This window comes from Oryx dammah, unplaced genomic scaffold (genome assembly GCF_014754425.2).
Source record: "Oryx dammah isolate SB20612 unplaced genomic scaffold, SCBI_Odam_1.1 HiC_scaffold_12, whole genome shotgun sequence".
NCBI lineage: Eukaryota > Metazoa > Chordata > Mammalia > Artiodactyla > Bovidae > Oryx > Oryx dammah.
The window spans coordinates 23,431,908-23,452,466 of NW_024070196.1; positions in this window are offsets into that span (position 1 = coordinate 23,431,908).

The following is a 20,559-nucleotide window of genomic DNA, read 5'->3' on the forward strand; positions in this document are numbered from 1 at the left end:
TGGTGGTGCTCAATTCTCTCAGCTTTTGCTTGTCTGATTTCTCCTTCAGATTTAAATGAGATCCTTGCTGGGTACAGTAATCTGGGGTGTAGGTTTTTCCTCTTTCATCACTTTAAGTATGCCCTGTCATTTCCTTCTGGTCTGAAGAGTTTCTATTGAAAGATCAGCTGTTATCCTTATGGGAATCCCCTTGTGTGTTATTTGTTGTTTTACCCTTGCTGCTTTTAATATTTGTTCTCTGTGTTTGATCTTTGTTAATTTTATTAATATGTGTCTTGGGGTGTTTTGCCTTGGGTTTATCCTGTTTGGGACTCTCTGAGTTTCAGGACTTGGGTGGCTATTTCCCTTCTCATTTTAGGGGAGTTTTCAACTATATATCTCAAGTATTTTCTCATGATCTTTCTTTTTGTCTTATTCTTCTGGTACTCCTATGATTCGAATGTTGGGGCATTTGACATTGTCCCTGTGTTCTCTGAGGTTATCTTCATTTCTTTTAATTCTTTTTTTCTTTTTTCCTCTTTGCTTCATTTATTTCCACCATTCTATCTTCCACCTTACTTATCCTATCTTCTACCTCAGTTATTCTACTGTTGTTTCCCTCCAGAGTGTTTTTGATCTCAGTTATTACATTATTCATTACTCTAAAGTGGGCCCTGGGTTGCATGTACTTTTCAGGTCTAAATGGCTCAGGTTCAGGTTCTCAGGTACTCCACAAAAGTGCAGACTCTGTTGGGCCTGTGTTTTGTGCCCTTCCCAGGTCCAAGCAGCTCAGGGAACCAGGTGCTTGGTGAGTTCATTCTCCCCAGGTGGGGTGGGGCATCTTATCACCCCCCTGTCCCAGTCCTTCAGTTTCCTGGGTGTGCAGTGGGAGCGCCATCTCAGGTGTGCTGTATGTCTTGTCTGGGGAGGTAATCTCTGGCTGCAACCCACCCGGCAGATGTCAACCATCCAGGATCCCAAGACTTGGTTAGCAAGTGGGAGCCCGCTCTCAGTTTGGATGAGGATGCTTCTCTGGAGCTGAGATTGCCCCTTTCCAGCTCTGGCTGTCTCCCACCTGCCTCTCTGTCTCTGGTGGGGGATGGGCCAGTCCGCAGCCTGCTAGCTCTCCTCTGGTATTCGCTCAGTCCTTTCTTCTGTGAGTGGACCTTGCAGTGCCATAGGTTAGAGCTTTTCATGGGAAAGTTCTCTCTCTTTTTACTCTCTCTCTGGCTATCCCACACTTTGGGTTGCTATCTCACATTTGTTCCCTCAGATTGTCCTCAGGGCATTCAGGCCTGGTCCTTACCCTAAGCAATGCAGCCCACACCTCCCTATTCAGCCCTGACTTGCTGGTGACGGACGTGAACGTCTGGGCTCCTTCTCCACTGGGAGTTGCCGTTAGGCATGTAATCTGTGGGTTTTATTTATTTATTTTTCTTCCCGGTTATGTTGCCCTCTGAGATTCCAAAACTCCCCACAGACCCACCAGTGAGAGAGTTTCCTGATGTTTGGAAACTTCTCCTCTTTCATGACTCCCTCCCTGGAATGGGTCTCCATCCCTAACTCTTTTGTCTCTCTTTTTATCTTTTATATTTTGTCCTACCTCCTTTCAAAGACAATGAGCTGCCTTTCTGGGTGCCTGGTGTCCTATGCCAGCATTCAGAAGTTGTTTTGTGGAATTTGCCCAGCATTCAAATGATCTTTTGATGAATTTGTGTGGGAGAAAGTGATCTCCCTGTCCTATTCCTCCACCATCTTCTGCTTTTTCTATGATTCAATGGAATTTGGCAATTTGATATCTAGTTCCTCTCTTTTCTAAATCCAACTTTTACAACTGCAAGCTCTTGGTTCATATATTTTTGAAGCCTAGTTTGAAGAATTTTGATCATTACCTTGCTAGCATGTGAAATTAGTGCAATTGTATGGAAGTTTGAACTTTCTTTGCCTTTTGGGGATTGGGATGAAAACTGACATTTTCCAGTCCTGTTGCCACTGCTGAGTTTCCCAAATTTGTTGGCATGTTGAGTGCAGCACATTAACTGCATCATCTTTTAGAATTTGAAAGAGCTAGGCTGGAATTCTATCACTAAGTTTATTTGTAGTAATGGTTCCTAAGGGCAACGTCACTTCATACACATGATGTCTGGCTCTAGGTGAGTGATAAATCCTCTAGGTTATCTATGTCATTAAGACTTTTGTATAGTTTTTCTGTGTATTCTTACCACCTCTTCTTAATCTCTTCTGCTTCTGGTCCTTGCAATTTCTGTCCTTTATTGTGCTCATTTTTGCATGAAATGTTCCCTTAGTATCTCCAGTTTTCTTGAAGAGCTCTCTAGTCTTTCCCATTCTCTTGTTTTCCTCTATTACTTTGTATTGTTCACTTAGAATGGCTTTCTTTTTTCTCCTTGTTATTTTCTGGAACTCTGTGTTCAGATGAATATATCTTGCCCTTTCTCCTTTGCCTTTCACTGCTCTTCTTTTCTCAGATATTTGTAAAGCCTCCTAAGATAACCATTTTGCCTTTTTGCATTTCTTCTTCTTGGAGATCATTCTGATAACCACCTAATCCAGTGTTATGAACCCCCACCCATAGTTCTTCAGGCACTCTGTCAACCAGATCTAATTCCTTGAATCTATTTGTCACTTCCACTATTAATCATAAGGGACCTGATTTAGGTCATACCTGAATGGCCATTCTAAAGGAGATCAGCCCTGGGTGTTCTTTGGAAAGAATGATGCTAAAGCTGAAATTCCAGTACTTTGGCCATCTCATGTGAAGAGTTGACTCATTGGAAAAGACTCTGATGCTGGGAGGGATTGGGGACAAGAGGAAAAGGGGACGACAGAGGATGAGATGGCTGGATGGCATCACTGACTCGAGGGACGTGAGTTTGAGTGAACTCTGGGAGATGGTGATAGACAGGGAGGGCTGGTGTGCTGTGATTCATGGGGTCACAAAGAGTCAGACACAACTGAGTGACTGAACTGAACTGAATGGCCTAGTGGTTCTTCTTACTTTCTTCAATTTAAATCTGAATTTTGCAATAAGGAGCTCATTATCTGAGCCACAGTCAGCTCCTGGTCTTGTTTTTGCTGACTGTATGGAGCTTCTCCATCACTGGCTGCAAAGAATATAATCAATCTGATTTTGGTATTGACTGTATGATGATGTCCATGTGTAGAGTCTTCTCTTGTGTTGTTGGAAGAGGGTGTTTGCTATGACCAGTGTGTTCTCTTGGCAAAACTCTGAGCCTTTGGCCTGCTTAATTTTGTACTCCAAGGCCAAACTTGCCTGTTACTCCAGGTATCTCTTGACCTCTTACTTTTGAATTCTAATCCCTTATGAAATATAGAAAAAAATTTTTTTTGATTTTAGTTCTAGAAGATCTTAGAGTTCTTCATAAGACCTTTCAACTTCAGCTTCTTTGGTATTATGGTTGGTGTATGGACTTGGAATACTAATGTGATGTTGAATGGTTTGCACTAGAAATAAACCCAGATCGTTTTGTTGTTTTTGAAATTGCACCTAAGTACTGCATTTCAGACTCTTTTGTTGACTATGAGGACTACTCCATTTATTTTAAGATGTTCTTGCCCACACTGGTAGATATAATGGTTGTCTGAATTAAATTTGCCCATTCTTGTTCATTCTAGTTTACTGGTTCATAAAATGTTGATGCTCACTCTTGCCATCTTGTGCTTGACCATATCCAATTTACCTTGATTCATGGACCTAACATTCCAGGTTCCTATGCAATATTTTATTTTGAGATTATATTTTTAAAATAACTAAAATATTTTATGTCATTAAATCCTACATTTGAGACAGCAATAAGTAAGTAGTGCTATAAATATTGCCTGTATTACTGTTTTCAACCAATTTAGAATGAAGGAACAAGTCAAAAATGATTTTATTAAGTTCTTATAAAAATGTTTTTCATAAGTATTCCATTATTGTTCACATATACTCAGAGGATACTGAAAATGCATTCATTGGTCAGATATAAAATAGAATTTTATTTAAAAGTATGTAAAGATTGATTTCTACACATTTCTATACAAAATAATTTTCTCTTTTATTTTATATCACCACTAAAATTATCAAGATATTTAAACTAAAATTTCAGCCTAATAAATGACTTCAAGGCCTTCCCCAGTGGCTCAACAGTAATGAATCCACTTTTAATGTGGGACAGGCAGGAGATGAGGGTTCCATCCCTGGGTTAGGAAAATACCCTTGAGGAGAGCATGGCAACCCACTCCAGTATTTTTTCTGGGCTGTGAAAATTCCATGGAGTAAAGAGCTTCACAGGCTACATACTATCAGTTTGCAAAGAGTCAGGCATGTCTGAAGTGACTGAGCACAAGTAAATGACTGTATACTGCTGCTTTGTAACTAGAATCATCTTATCAAACCTTAGATTTCTTTGCTATGTCATCATGACATTTAATATACTTAAAGATAAAATCTATGTCCTTAAGGACCAAATAGTTCATGACCAAATTGTTAGACTACAGTGTTAGTTTTTTTTATGATAAAATATCCATTTTTTTCTTAGCTTAATTTTCCTAAATTGAAAAACCATCTTGTTAAACCTAATAGGAAGCAAGTTAAAATATTCTGCTATGTGCTTCTAAGTATAGGTTTTTTATTCCTAATAAATTATTGTTAATTGTTTATACATGTGTAGTTATATTTTTATTGAAATAATGATCAAATTATCAAAATGCCAATGGCATTTTTTCACAGAACAAGAATATAAAATTTTAAAGCCTGCATGGAAACACAAGAGATCCCAAATAGATCAAAGGATCTTGAGAAAGAAGAATGGAGCTAAAGGAATCACACCTTGAGTTCAGACTACATACAAAGCTATGGTAATCAAAATAGTATGGTATTGGCACAAAAACAGATACATAGTTCAATGGAGCAGTATAAAGAGCCCAGAAATAAACCCATGCCTTTATGGTTAATTAATTCATGGGAATGAGGCAAAGATATACAATGAGAAAAAGACAGTCTCTTCGGCAAATGGTTTTGGGAGAACTGGACAGCTGCATGTAAAATAATTAAATTAGAACATTATCTAACTCCATATACAAAAATAAACTTAAAATGGATTACAGATCTAAATATAAAACTAGACACTATAAAACTCCTAAAGGAAAACATAGATAGAACAGTCTTTGGCATAAATCTCAGCATTTTTTATTTTAGACCCATCTCATACAGAAATGCAAACAAAAGCAAAAATAAACAAATGGGACATAATTAAACTTAAAAACGTTTTACAACAAAGGAATCCATAAACAAAATGAAAAGTCAGTATATGGGATAAAATATTTGCAAATAATGTAACCCACAGGGATTATTCTACAAAATATACAAACAGCTCATGTACTTCAATTTAAAAATAAATCAAGAAGTGGGCAAAAAACTCTAAATAGACATTTCTCCAAAGAAGACATACAGATGGGCAAGAGACACATGAAAAGATGCTCAACATCACTAGTTATGAAAGAAATGTAAATCAAGGCTACAGTGAGGTATTACCCATCACAGTCACTATGACTATCATCCAAACGTCTATAAATAATAAACGCTGGAGATGAGGCAGAGTTTAAAGACTCTTGGCAAAAGCTTAATAAATGATGTACCAGATTCTGGTAAAGACATTGATCAGGCAACTGAGAGAGACAGTCATAAAAGAAACAGTTGTATAATTGATGACAAATAAAATAATAAAATTTATACTATGGGACAGAAGTAACCCAGAGTGAGATATATAATGCTTTAATTAGCTGTTTTTGCCTGAATGCTGATGATTTTGTTAATTTTTAAATAAAAATTTTATTTTATTAATTTCTATACCAAAAATTTATATTACTTTATAACAAGAAATCTATTGTATGTACAGTATCTCATAAAGAGGATTTTCCAGTGTTTTCTAATCCTTTGAAAAAAGTTAATGTCCATGGTATGCTGACTTTATCCACACAGAAAAGGAAAGCTTCAAAATCCCTAGACATCCACCCAGCTGTTTCTAGCTTCTGTTATATTTACACTGATTTATCTAGCATGGCATATAATTAGTTGTTTGGATTATTGAATCAAGTTTGACTGTACACTATTATGATTCAGAACACATCATTTATATTGTCATTGTGAAGGCAGTTTTAGGCCAAAGTACTTATCAACTCCCTTCTGCTAAGGAAAACATAGAAAAGTGGTAGACAGTTTTCTCCAAAACACTATAAATTATTTGTTGTATGTGCTTAATGAAAATGTGTTTTTAATTAATAATAAATGGGTTTAGTTAATTCTTCTAAAATAACCCTATTTGTGTAATAATATCTGCCTATACAAGTTTTTCATAAAGACTAACTCAAAGTCCATGTTTATGGAAATTTTTATCTTAAATTAAGTGAAAATAGTGAAATTAATTTATATTTACAATGCAGATGGCATAAATGTGTAGCTGCATTTACTTGTCATAGTGAACACCATAGATATTTGATAAAGAGCCAAAGAAAGGGAGGAAATGGGAACAGAGTTGATATGTATATTCTCCTTTAGGATCAAGGTTTTAATGTAAGTCATTCTTTTGTAAAGTATAAATATTTCATACTAAAACTAAGGGGCTATGTTTCTTAATCATTCTCTACTTCAGTTTGATAGACTATTTTTCAGGCTATAAATTTTTGCTGTATTTTTTACTTTTTTTTTTGCACTTCTAATAAAATCTCTTTTTATTCCAAAACTATTTTTATTTTAAAAACCTCAGGGGTACACATGAAGGCATGACTGCCATGCAACCATTTAAGAAAAGTTTTCATCTACAGTTAGCCCAGAAATCTAATTTCAATAGAATATCTTATGAAAGTTATAAATATAAGACCAAATTTACCTTATAACTTTCCTTCCAAGATTTCACTAAAAAGTCACAATGTAGTTTAGGAGTCATAAAAGTCTTTAATTTATGTATCAGTTCCTGCCTTCATTTGGGTTAGAAATCTACCCAGCATAGAGCTAAGCATTCCCCAATTGCTCATACCAACTACATGGTGACAGAAGTGCTGAGATTAATCACTTTAAGGCTAAACCTGACTCAGCTATTCTAAAGGTCAGAAAAAGACCAGCTAAAAGGATGTGAAGCTGCAAACTACTCTAATAAATTAGCTACAATTTGCTGGTGACTTCTTTTTATTAACTAGACTATTAGAGTTTTGGTGTGTTAGATTATGCTTGTGTATTTTGGAATGAGACCAGCTCTCATTTTTACTGAAAATTTAGTTTAGAACTTTTAGCCCCAGGATTATTCCTGCTATATGAGGGAGACAATAGTATTTCCTTTATTGAAAGGAAATGTATTTTATAAATTAATGGAAAACACAAGATAAATTTGATACAAGATAAATTTTGGGGTGTCAAAGTATAAATGTAGTCTCCAATTTTGTCATTGCTGCTTTCTCTTCTTGGCTAATGTCTATGTCCTCCAAAAGCATCCTTGAAATGAACAATCTAAGAGCTAAGATTGTCCATGGACTCTGCTTTTTCACAAATCTGAATCTGTCCCTAAATGGAATTTTTTCTACAGAAACATGTCAAGATTTCAGTTCATGAGTGGATGGATTAGTAACTTCTACAATCAGAGTACATCTAAAACTAATTATCACAAATTCTAATCCATGACACAAAATGTCTGCTGCAAAAGTGCAGGGTTACTTTGCCTGTCTGAATTAGTCAAAACTCTTAAACAGTTCAAAATCAAGGACAATTAGGAACAAGATCACCTCTATGATTCAGTTCAGTTCAGTTCAGTCGCTCAGTCGTGTCCGACTCTTTGCGACCCCATGAATCGAAGCACACCAGGCCTCTCTGTTCATCACCATCTCCCGGAGTTCACTCAGACTCATGTCCATCAAGTCTGTGATGCCATCCAGCCATCTCATCCTCTGTCGTCCCCTTCTCCTCCTGCCCCCAATCCCTCCCAGCATCAGAGTCTTTTCCAATGAGTCAACTCTTCACATGAGGTGGCCAAATTACTGGAGTTTCAGCTTTAGCATCATTCCTTCCAAAGAAACCCCAGGGTTGATCTCCTTCACAATGGACTGGTTGGATCTCTTTGCAGTCCAAGGGACTCTCAAGAGTCTTTTCCAACACCACAGTTCAAAAGTATCAATTCTTCAGTGCTCAGCCTTCTTCACAGTCCAACTCTCACATCCATACATGACCACAAGAAAAACCACAGCCTTGACTAGACGGAACTTAGTTGGCAAAGTAATGTCTCTGCTTTTGAATATACTATCTAGGTTGGTCACAACTTTCCTTCCAAGGAGTAAGCATCTTTTAATTTCATGGCTGCAGTCACCATCTGCAGTGATTTTGGAGCCCAGAAAAAGAAAGTCTGACACTGTTTCCACTGTCTCCGCATCTATTTCCCATGAAGTGATGAGACCAGATGCCATGATCTTTGTTTTCTGAATGTTGAGATTTAAGCCAACTTTTTCACTCTCCTCTTTCACTTTCATCAAGAGGCTTTTTAGCTCCTCTTCACTTTCTGCCATAAGGGTGGTGTCATCTGCATATCTGAGGTTATTGATATTTCTCCCGGCAATCTTGATTCCAGCTTGTGTTTCTTCCAGTCCAGCCTTTCTCATGATGTACTCTGCATAGAAGTTAGATAAGCAGGGTGACAATCTACAGCCTTGACATACTCCTTTTCCTATTTGGAACCAGTCTGTTGTTCCATGTCCAGTTCTAACTGTTGCTTCCTGACCTGCATACAGATTTCTCAAGAGGCAGGTCAGGTGGTCTGGTATTCCCATCTCTTTCAGAATTTTCCACAGTTTATTGTGATCCACACAGTCAAAGGCTTTGCTCTAGTCAATACAGCAGAAATAGATGTTTTTCTGGAACTCTCTTGCTTTTTCCATGATCCAGGAGATGTAGACAATTTGATCTCTGGTTCCTCTGCCTTTTCTGAAACCAGCTTGAACATCAGGAAGTTCACAGTTCACATATTGCTGAAGCCTGGCTTGCAGAATTTTGAGCATTACTTTACTAGCATGTGAGATGAGTGCAATTGTGCGGTAGTTTGAGCATTCTTTGGCATTGCCTATCTTTGGAATTGGAATGAAAACTGACCTTTTCCAGTCCTGTGGCCACTGCTGAGTTTTCCAAATTTGCTGGCATATTGAGTGTAGCACTTTAACAGCATCATATTTCAGGACTTGAAACAGCTCCACTGGAATTCCATCACCTCCACTGGCTTTGTTCATAGTGAAGCTTTCTAAGGCCCACTTGACTTCACTTTCCAAGATGTCTGGCTCTAGAGTAGACACTTAAAAACACAATGATTACAGATGGTAGAATTGGGTAACAAAAGCACAGGGAAGGTGGATGTAACTTCTATTTGTTTAGAATTATTTACATTCAGTATGAAAAGGTAACATTTTAGGGGAAACTAAGTATGGCCAGGAGAGTTCCTGGATTCAATATTCTATAGTGCAGAAAACACAGACCTCTCTGATTTAACTTTTTGTCAAGCTTCATGCAAACTGGTTACTTAAAGTAGTGCATGTGTGTCCTAATTCATGGGCTAAAAGGCCAAGCACCTATATTCAGGTGAACAGTTAAGGACATGACTGTGGGCTAGTTTATATGGTTGTTGTTGGTGGTGGTTCCGTCACTAAGTCTTGTCTGACTCTTTGTGACCCCATGGACTGTAGCCTGCTATGCTTCTCTCTCCGTGAAATTCTCCAGGCCAGAACACCGGAGTGGGCTGCCATTTTCTTCTCCAGGGGATCTTCACAACCCAAGGATTCCACCCAGGTCTCCTGCACTGCAGGTGGATTCTCTACTGATTGAGCCACTAGGGAAGTTCAGTTTAAGTGGTTATTTAAACATAAAAACAACAACAACAACAAAATTAGTTTTCCTGGACATATTATATCACTAGTGCAGATGAGGAAATGGTCCCATAGCCCACAGTCATGTCCTTAACTGTTCACCTGAATATAGGTGCTTGGCCTTTTAGCCCATGAATTAGGACGCACGTGCATTACTTTAACAAACCAATTTATATGAAGGTTGACAAAAAGTTAAATCAGAGAGGTCTGTGTTCTCTGGACTGTAGAATATTGAATCCAGGAACTCTCCTGGCCATAATTAGTTTCCCCTGGAATGCTACCTTTTCATAATGCTTGTAAATAATTCTAACCAAATAGAAGTTACATCCACCTTTCCTGTGATTTTGTTACTCAATTCTACCATCTACAATCATTGTGTTTTTAAGTATCTAGTGGTCCTCAGGAAGCAACAGGAACTGGACATGGAACAACAGACTGGTTCCAAATAGGAAAAGGAGTATGTCAAGGCTGTATATTGTCACCCTGCTTATTTAACTTATATGCAGAGTACATCATGAGAAACGCTGGACTGGAAGAAGCACAAGCTGGAATCAAGATTGCCGGGAGAAATATCAATAACCTCAGATATGCAGATGACACCACCCTTATGGCAGAAAATGAAGAGGAACTAAAAAGCCTCCTGATGAAAGTAAAAGAGGAGAGTGAAAAAGTTGGCTTAAATCTCAACATTCAGAAAACGAAGATCATGGCATCTGGTCCCATCACTCCATGGGAAATAGATGGAGAAACAGTGGAAACAGTGTCAGACTTTATTTTTTGGGCTCCAAAATCACTGCAGATGGTGACTGCAGCCATGAAATTAAAAGATGCTTACTCCTTGGAAGAAAGTTATGACCAACCTATAGAGCATATGGAAAAGCAGAGACATTACTTTGCCAACTAAGGTCCATCTAGTCAAGGCTATGATTTTTCCAGTAGTCATGTATGGATGTGAGAGTTGGACTGTGAAGAAGGCTGAGCGCTGAAGAATTGATGTTTTTGAACTGTGGTGTTGGAGAAGACTCTTGAGAGTCCCTTGGACTGCAAGGAGATCCAACCAGTCCATTGTGAAGGAGATCAACCCTGGGGTTTCTTTGGAAGGAATGATGCTAAAGCTGAAACTCCAGTACTTTGGCCACCTCATGCGAAGAGTTGATTCATTGGAAAAGAGTTTGATGCTGGGAGAGATTGGGGGCAGGAGAAGAAGGGGACGACAGAGGATGAGATGGCTGGATGGCATCACTGACTCGATGGATGTGAGTTTGAGTGAACTCTGGGAGTTGGTGATGGACAGGGAGGCCTGGCGTGCTGAGATTCATGGGGTTGCAAAGAGTCGGACACGACTGAGCGACTGAACTGAACTGAACTGAACTGAGTGGTCCTCAAGATCACAAATTTCTTCTTTCTCTTGGTGGCTCAGAGGAGCCTGACAGGCTACAGTCCATGGGGTCGCAAAGATTCAGACACAACTGAATAACTTACACTTTTCAAAGTAAAGTTATTATAGCCTCCTGCCCACAGAAAATAGCAAGAAAAGACACTGGTTGTCAAAATTGAGTGACAATTTGTAATAATTCACATCAGGAGCAACAGACAGCTTTCCTTACTCCTACTCTCTGAGCAAAGTATTCAAAGTCATTGAAACTGTTTGAGAGTTAATAAGAACTAAAGAACTTGCAGGTGCTATACACAGAGGCAATGAGCAATACCATCGTTATTCCATTCAAATTCCAACCAAAACAATCTCCTAAACAGTTGCAGAACAACTTCATGGTGTCTCACTTTAAGGAGGAAGGTTCTTAAGTGTAGCCTTGAGCCATAAACCTTTGAAAGGAAGATTAGTAGACAATTTTTGGCCTCATAGATATAACCTTAATGGGTGATTCTACCTGAAATTTGGCTTCTGTCTAGCTATATCTCAGATCTCTTTGAACACCTGTGTGCCTGAGATTTGCTGTGAGGTTGCCATTGCCATTTTCAAGAGAAGAATTATGCCAGCTGCTTTGGGACTGGTAAGGGATCTATTTGAGACTAAAGAAGTCTAGGAAATGAGTAAAAGGGAAAAAGCATACAATCTAGTTTAGGAGTCATGTTTTTCATGTCACATAGATGGGATTTTCTTTCCCAAGGTTGTCTTTTTGAATTCCTCCTTGAAATAGCAGCAATACTGAATTCTGATGAAGCAACACCTGTTTTGACCCCCAGGCAGACTTTTGGCCAGTAATCCTTTTGGATACTGATTCATTCAATTCTGCTAAATAATTAGTGAGTCAACTTCCCTAGCTGATTTTCATTCCTATGGGCAATGCTAATTCTATGATTTCAATCAGTTTATAATCCCAGAATATAGCTTCTAACAAATGAAGCTATAACATATTTGTGGCAAAAATAAAAATAAAATCTAGGACTCTTCAGAAATAAATGTAGCCATGTATTCTTATTATGACAGTGTCTATATTATTATTTATTTTTCATATCTTAATTTTAATGCAATCACTTAGTAGAAACATAAATGATGATGCATATTTGTGATTTCCTATTAATTGTTTAGTACTTCGACAATATCCTGGTCCTGGTACTGACAATAAACATGTTTCATGGGCTAATAAGTTCAATTACATAATTTTAAAATTAAAAAAATTATGAAATTTCTTTATACCAGTATATAAATACCAACTAACATTGTCTATATCTATTTGTGAATATAAATCTTTGTTATGTAAACTGATGCTTTTTAAATATTTAACATACATACCTTACTCATTATACTAAAGAGACTTACAAATAATTACAAAAAACTTTTGTCTTTAATATTGTATCTATAAAATATTCAAAAGAGGGATCTAACAAAATATAGCTAAACTCAGTTACATTTCTGAGTATGAATTTCAGACACATAGTAAGAAAATAGGGATAATAGTTATTTTAAAAGAGATTCAACTGAAATATTACATTTTTGCAAACTTGCTAAGCAATCACACAACCAGGGAGATTCATTGGCTCTATGATCATTTCATTCTCTGCAACTTGCCTCCTGTATTTCTACTGGAACACTTGCAGAGATCTTCAGTGTATTTCTTTTTAAAAGATCCAACAGAAAATACATGCAGCAGAAATTGTAAAAGTGTATTGAACAATATTTGATCTACACTGAGGAATATTAGGCAATTGGAATAGCTATTCCATGGAACTATATATGATGACATGAAGTACGTTTCCATAACTGTTAAGAAGGCACTTTAAATAGTGCATTTTAATTTATCTCATCTTTATTATAGTTGGGCTTCCCTGATAGCTCAGTTGGTAAAGAATCTGCCTGCAATGTAGGAGACCCCAATTCAATTCCTGGGTCAGGAAGATCTGCTGGAGAAGGGATAAGCTACCCACGCCAGTATTCTTTGGCTCAGCTGGTAAATAATTTGCCTGCAATTCGGGAGACCTGTATTCTATCCCTGGGTTAGGAAGATCTTCTGGAGAAGGGAAAGGCTATCCACTCCAGTATTTTGGCCTGGAGAATTCCATGGACTACAGAGTTATAATTAAAAACATACTATTAAACCAATAAATACTGAAGGTCTAAAATGGAGACAGAAAGAGAAGTAGAGATAGATAAGATTAAGTGATAAGATCACTGAGAAAAATGAAATTTCAGATATTGGTTATTTTTAATCAGTGGGTTTGTGGATAAATTTAAATTTTTTGTTGCTTTTTCTACTCCATTTTAAATTTTATAAGTCATACACTACATGTACAGTATTTATTTATAAACTAGTGAAAACTAGTAAAATTCTGTGCAATTTTTAGATTTAATATTCTAACCTATATTTTTGAAAGTAGACTTTTAGTATTTCATGTTTTTACAGTGTTAAAATGCTGAATTTAATAATTAAAAAAGAATAGCCACTACTATGTGGAAAGAAAGTAGATTTGAATGGCAATTGAAAACACTTTAAATAATTTACCTGAAATTATGACTATTAACTATTAAATGTTGCTTTGTTCATATAGAGTACCAAAGTTAACTAATTCTGGGTCATATGATAGATTTATTCCTAGTTTTGTAAGGAATCCCCATACTGTGCTCCATAATGGGTATATTACTTTACATTCTCACAAACAATATAGGAGGGTTCCCTTTTCTCCATATACTCTCCAGCGTTTATTGCCTGTAGCTTTTTTTTTTAATGATGGCCTCTTTCTCTCAGTTTTGATCCCATGTGAAAATGCAACCAGCATAACAAATCAAGATACCATTCTAAAATGTATTTGAAATGGATTATTGCTTATTATAAGGCTTCCCTGGTGGCTCAGATGGTAAAGAACCTGCCTGCAATGCAGCAGACCTAGATAAAATCCCTAAGTTGGGAAGATCCTCTGGAGACGGGAATGGCTATCCAATAAGGAACTGGCCTGTAGAATTCTATTGACAGAGGACGCTGGCAGTTGCAAAGAGTTGGACACAACTGAATGACTTTCACACACACACACACTGTTGGTTATTATTACAGTGACTGTAGATACTAGCTATTGTTTAATTTGAAGGGAAAGGCTGCCCACTCCAGTATTCTGGCCTGAAAAATTTAACTGACTGTACAGTCCATGGGCTCACAGAGTCAGACACGGCTGAGTGACTTCACTTCACTTCAAGCTCTTTTGAGGCTGACCTGATAAGAGATCTGAAAAATGGTTAATAATTTATTTGACCATAGTCAATAGTCATACTAACAACACAGTCATTTCCCAGTTGCAGAGGCAATGTTTATGAAATCCACCTATTTTATCTGATATTATGCAGTAACTTAGAACTGTTTTATTCAGAATTATCCTAATTTATCTTTATGGGAAGAAACAATGTTGTCTTCATTTCATCATAGAATATCATTGTTTGAGTTATCTTTAGTGAGTTTAATTTCATCACAATCTCAGTGATGTTCAACAATTGATAAAGTATCTGCATTTTTTCTCTTGAAACATGAAACAAATATATATTTAATACAATATAAGTTTTTAATATAATGGAACATAAATAATATAAACTTTTCTTTTGGTGTATTATACAATGAAAAAAATGGATATATTTAATAAGTACCACTGCAATATGTTTTGAATTGTAAAAGTTTATATTATGCAAGGCCCTGACATAGTAATGCTACTTAAATTTTAATCAAAAATGTATATCCTTATTTTTTATTTATTAAAAGTTAAAATGTTATTTAGTGTCTTGGAGATCCAAAGCCAAGAGGAGTCTATTCTCAGAGGGTTAAAAATATAGCATTAGACTATTATTTTACTTTATATTTTATTTTATGGCAGTTAAAACAAATAATCTGAGGTGGTTCTCTTCTGTGATAAGGGAATATTAATTCCCAGGAACAATGTGAATTTCTTAGTTTTCCTGCCAGCTACAATTTGGAAAATACAGATGCTTTTTTTTTTTTTTTTTCCACAATTTCACTTTTGGTCTGCTGACTCAGCCCTGGCTACATAGTTAGAGTGGGCCACACCTTTGATAAAATTTTGAACTGGACTGTTTCATTTAACTTTCAAGCCTTGTTTTTGAATAAAATATATTACAGTCAGTCTGTTCAGTCACTCAGTCATGTCCGACTCTTTACAATCCCATGGACTGCACACACCAGGCCTCCCTGTCCATCACCAACTCCCAGAGTTTACCCAAACTCATGTCCATTGAGTCAGTGATGCCATCCAGCCATCTTATCCTGTCGTCCCCTTCTTCTCCTGCCCTCAATTTTCCCCAGCATTAGGGTCCTTTCAAATGAGTCAGCTCTTTGCATCAGGTGGCCAAAGTATTGGTGTTTCAGCTTCAACATCAGTCCTACCAATGAACACCTAGGACTGATTCCCTTTAGGATGGACTGGTTGGATCTCCTTGAAGTCCAAGGGACTCTCAAGAGTTCTTCTCTAACACCACAGTTCAAAAGCATCAATTCTTCTGCCCTCAGCTTTCTTTATAGTCCAACTCTCACATCCATACACGACCACTGGAAAAACCATAGCCTTGACTAGATGGACCTTTGTTGACAAAGTAATGTCTCTGCTTTTTAATATGCTGTCTAGGTTGGTCATAACTTTTCTTCCAAGGAGTTAGCGTCTTTTAATTTCATAGCTGCAGTCACCATCTGCAGTGATTTTTGAGCCCCCAAAATAAAGTCTGATACTGTTTCCACTGTTTCCCCATCTATTTCCCATGAAGTGGTGGGACCAGATGCCATGATATTAGTTTTCCGAATGTTGAGCTTTAAGCCAACTTTTTCACTCTCCTCTTCCACATATTACAGACACTTACATAAACATTTGTAAATTATGGCCAACTACAATGTTTTGGGAAACTGCAAAGTTTATAGTAAACATTCCCGACAAAACTTCTCTCATTTCTGACACCAACTGCAAGTTTCAGGGGTAGGATTTACAGATCTACCTTTGGGTTTAATAATTTGTTAGAAGGACTCACAGAACTTAAAACTATTACACTTGTGGTTACAGTTTATTACAAGAAAAGGATGCAAATTTATTCAAAGTGCCTAGGGCAGAGTCCAGGAAAAATACCAAACATGGAGGTCCTGATATCCTCAATTCACAGAGTTACAGACCTGGTACTCTCCCAGAATCACTCATCCCATGACAATGCACACGAAGTACTGATGACCAGGGAAGCTTTCTAGTCTGGTGTCCAGAGTTTTCACTCAATCACACACTACACTTGTGACTTAACCTTAGTCTTCAGCTGCTTTGGAAATAGCCTTAAAAGTAATATTTTTCTGCCTCTTCTGGGGGCAAAACTGATACCATGTAGTCAAATGCTCCAGTCATGAAACACAATGTTAGGCTATCTTTTGGCCTAATCTCCCAGGCAAACAAAGGCATTCTTATCAGGAAGAATGGGCAATGGTCTAAAGATCATAAGGGCAAAAGCCAGAACTACTTTTGGTAGAGATAATTTTCACTACCTAACAAATAAAATATCTACACCTAAAACAATTGTGTTTAAGTCACCAAAAGTATAATGTAATGGTTTTCATTACCATTTCTCCCATACTTGACATTTTCAAAAATTTAGAGTGGGCCTTTGGCTTCCCTGGTAGTTCAAATGGTAAATTATCTGCCTCTAATACAGGAGACCTGGGTTCAATCCCTGGGTCCAGAAGATCACCTGGAGAAGGAAGTGGCAACCCACTCCACTATTCCTGCCTAGAGAATTCCATGGACAGAGAATCCTGGTTGGGGGGTGGGGTGGGGGTAGGTATAGTTGATAGGGTTGCAAACAGTCAGACACCACCAAGCAACTAACTTACACTTTTTTTTTGATACATTACTACAGATTTCCCTGGTGGTTCAGAGGGTAAAGCATCTGCCTGCAATGCAGGAGATGGGGGTTTGATCCCTGGGTCGGGAAGATCCCCTGGAGCAGGAAATGGCAACCCACTCCAGTATTCTTGGCTGGAGAATCCCATGGATGGAGGAGTCTGGTAGGCTACAGTCCACGGGGTCACAAAGTTGTGATTAGGCACAACTAATCAGCTTGACTTTCACTTTCTTTCACTATGAACAAAGCTATGACAAGTCTAGACAGTATATTAAAAAGCAGAGACATCACTTTGCCAACAAAGATCTTTATAGTCAAAGCCATGGTTTTTCTAGTTGTCATGTGTGGATGTGAAAGTGAAGTCCGACTCTTTCCAATCCTGTGGACTGTAGCCTACCAGGTTCCTCCATCCATGGAATTCTCCAGGCAAGAATTCTGGAGTGGGTTTCCATTTCCTTCTCCAGAGGGTCTTCATGATCCAGGGATCGAATCCCAGACTCTCGCATTGCAGGAAGATGCTTTATCCTCTGAGCCACCAGGGAAGTCTTATGCAGATGTGAAAATTGGATCATATAGAAGGCTGAGTGCCAAAGAATTGATGCTTTTGAACTGTGGTGCTGGAGAAGACTCTTGAGAGTCCCCTGGACAGCAAAGAGATCCAACCAGTCAATCCTAAAGGAAATCAACCCTGATTTTTAATTGAAAGGACCGATGCTGAAGCTCCAATACTTTGGCCACCTGATGTGAACAGCCAACTCATCAGAAAAGACCATGGTGCTCAAAAAGATTGAGGGCAGAAGGAGAAGGGGACAACAGAGATGAGATGGTTGGATGGCATCACTGACTCAAGGGACATGAATTTGTGCAAACTCTGGGAGATGGTGAAGGACAGGGAAGTCTGGCTTCTCTGCTGGCCATTGGGTCACAAAGAATTGACACGACTTAGCAACTGAACAACAAAGACTAAAACCATGATATAATTGAAGGAAATTGCCTTGCATACTAATGAGACAATTCACTACAGATCTAGATGGTCTTAGTTTTGCATCTCAGCTCAGTTTTTAAAAGTTTGTTAAAGAAGTGATAGGACTGGATGCCGTGATCTTAGCTTTTTGAATGCTGAGTTTTCAGCCAGCTTTTTCACTCTTCTTTTTCACTTTCATCAAGAGGCTCTTCAGTTCCTCTTTGCTTCCTGCCATTAGAGTGGTGTCATCTGTATATCTGCGGGTATTGATATTTCTCCCAGCAATCTTGATTCCAGCTTGTGCTTCATCCAGCCCAGCATTTTGCATGATGTACTCTGCATATAAGTTAAATAAGCAGGGTGACCATATACAGCCTTGATGTACTCCTTTCCTAATTTGAAACTAGTCCATTGTTCCATGTCTCGTTCTAACTATTGCTTATTGACCTGCACACAGATTTCTCAGGAGAGAGGTGAGGTGGTCTGGTATTCCCATCTCTTTAAGAATTTTCCACAGTTTGTTGTGATCCGCACAGTCTAAGGCTTTGGCGTAGTCAATAAAGCAGTATTAGATGTTGTTCTGCAAGTCTCTTGCTTTTTCTGTGATCCAGCAGATGTTTGCAATTTGATTTCTGGTTTCTCTGCCTTTTCTAAATCCAGTTTCAACATCTGGAAGTTCTCAGTTCACATACTGTTAAACCTTCACTTGGTGAATTTTGTTTGCTAGAGTGTCAGAATAATGCAATTGTGTGGTAGTTTGGAAATTCTTTGACGTTGCCTTTCTTTGGGATTGGAATGAAAATCAATCTTTTCCAGTCATGGGACTGAAAAGGTTTCCAAATTTGCTGGCATATTGAGTGCAGCACTTTAACAGCATCATCTTCTAGGACTTGAAATAGCTCAGCTGGAATTTCATCACCTCCATTAGCTTTGTGCACAGTGATGCTTCCTAAGGCCCACTTGACGTCAGACTCTAGGATGAGTAATCACACCATCATGGTTATCAGGGTCATTAAGATTTTTTTGGTATAGTTCTTCTGTGTACTCTTGCCACCTCTTCTTAATCTTTTGCTTCTGTTAGGCCCATACTGTTTCTGTCCTTTATTGCGCCCATCTTTGCATGAAATGTTACCTTGGTATCTCTAATTTTCTTAAAGAGACCTCTCATCAGATTAATCAGATTAGATAGCCTTGATTTATCAGTAGACAGATGTGGATGCTTATTTCTGCCTGTGCTCTTTACCTACTTATAACTAGCCAAATACATTATTATCATCATCATGCTATTATTAGTATTATAACTATTTCTGTAATTTTTATAGTGAAAGTGAAACTGAAGTCGCTTAGTCGTGTCCCACTCTTTGCGACCCCATGGACTGTAGCCTACCAGGCTCCTCCGTCCATGGGATTCTCCAGGCGAGAGGACTGGAGTGGATTGCCATTTCCTTCTCCAGGGGATCTTCCTGACCCAGGGATCAAACCTGGCTCTCCTGAATTCCAGGCAGACGCTTTAACATCTGAGCCACCATGAGAGTCATCATCATTATTTTGTTTCCTATAAGGTCAATCAAACATACAAGTTGGCATATATTATTTTAGACTTTAAAAATTAGAATCATAATATATATATATCCCCAAATAATATTTTAGAAGAATAAAAATTGTTTGATCTATTTAATTTTTTTAATAATAACATGCAATCCTATTTCAACTTTTGACCCAATATGATACATTTGACAAATAATTTCTGCATATTATTTCTGAAAAATAAACAATATTTTTCTGGGTAAAATTTAATTAGTACTTATGACTTAATAATACTTATGTTAAAAAAGAAATTTTAGGAATTCTAAAAACAGCATTACATTTTTATGTCTTTTTATTAAATTTCATTTGCAGGTATATATTATAAAATAAATATATTAATATAATATTTTAAATGTATTGTTTGATCAGTCTAAACCAATGAAACATATTTAGTAGAATCCTTGAATAGTCATATATTCACCAGAGAAGATAAATAATCATTGAGGTAATATTAAGAAATTATTAAACCACCTTTTGTAAAATAATGTATTATTGTTCTAACTTTCACAAATAAAGTTAGCTCCTACTACTTAAATTCTCTGTTGAACTCAGGCACAAAGACTTGCAAGATACAAAATATGTTACATGTCTGTGGAAGGACATACAAGGATTCTGCTTTTTCTTCAAGTCTAGGCAGAAAGTTGTGAATGTATTTATCTCTATAATGTAGTCTGCTTTATGTTACACCAACACTGTTTTTCACTTCAAGATGTTCTGGGTTAATTCAACGTTTATTGATTTTATATACTTTGAACATCTCTCTCTCCCTCCCCCTTCCCCCTCTGACTACCTT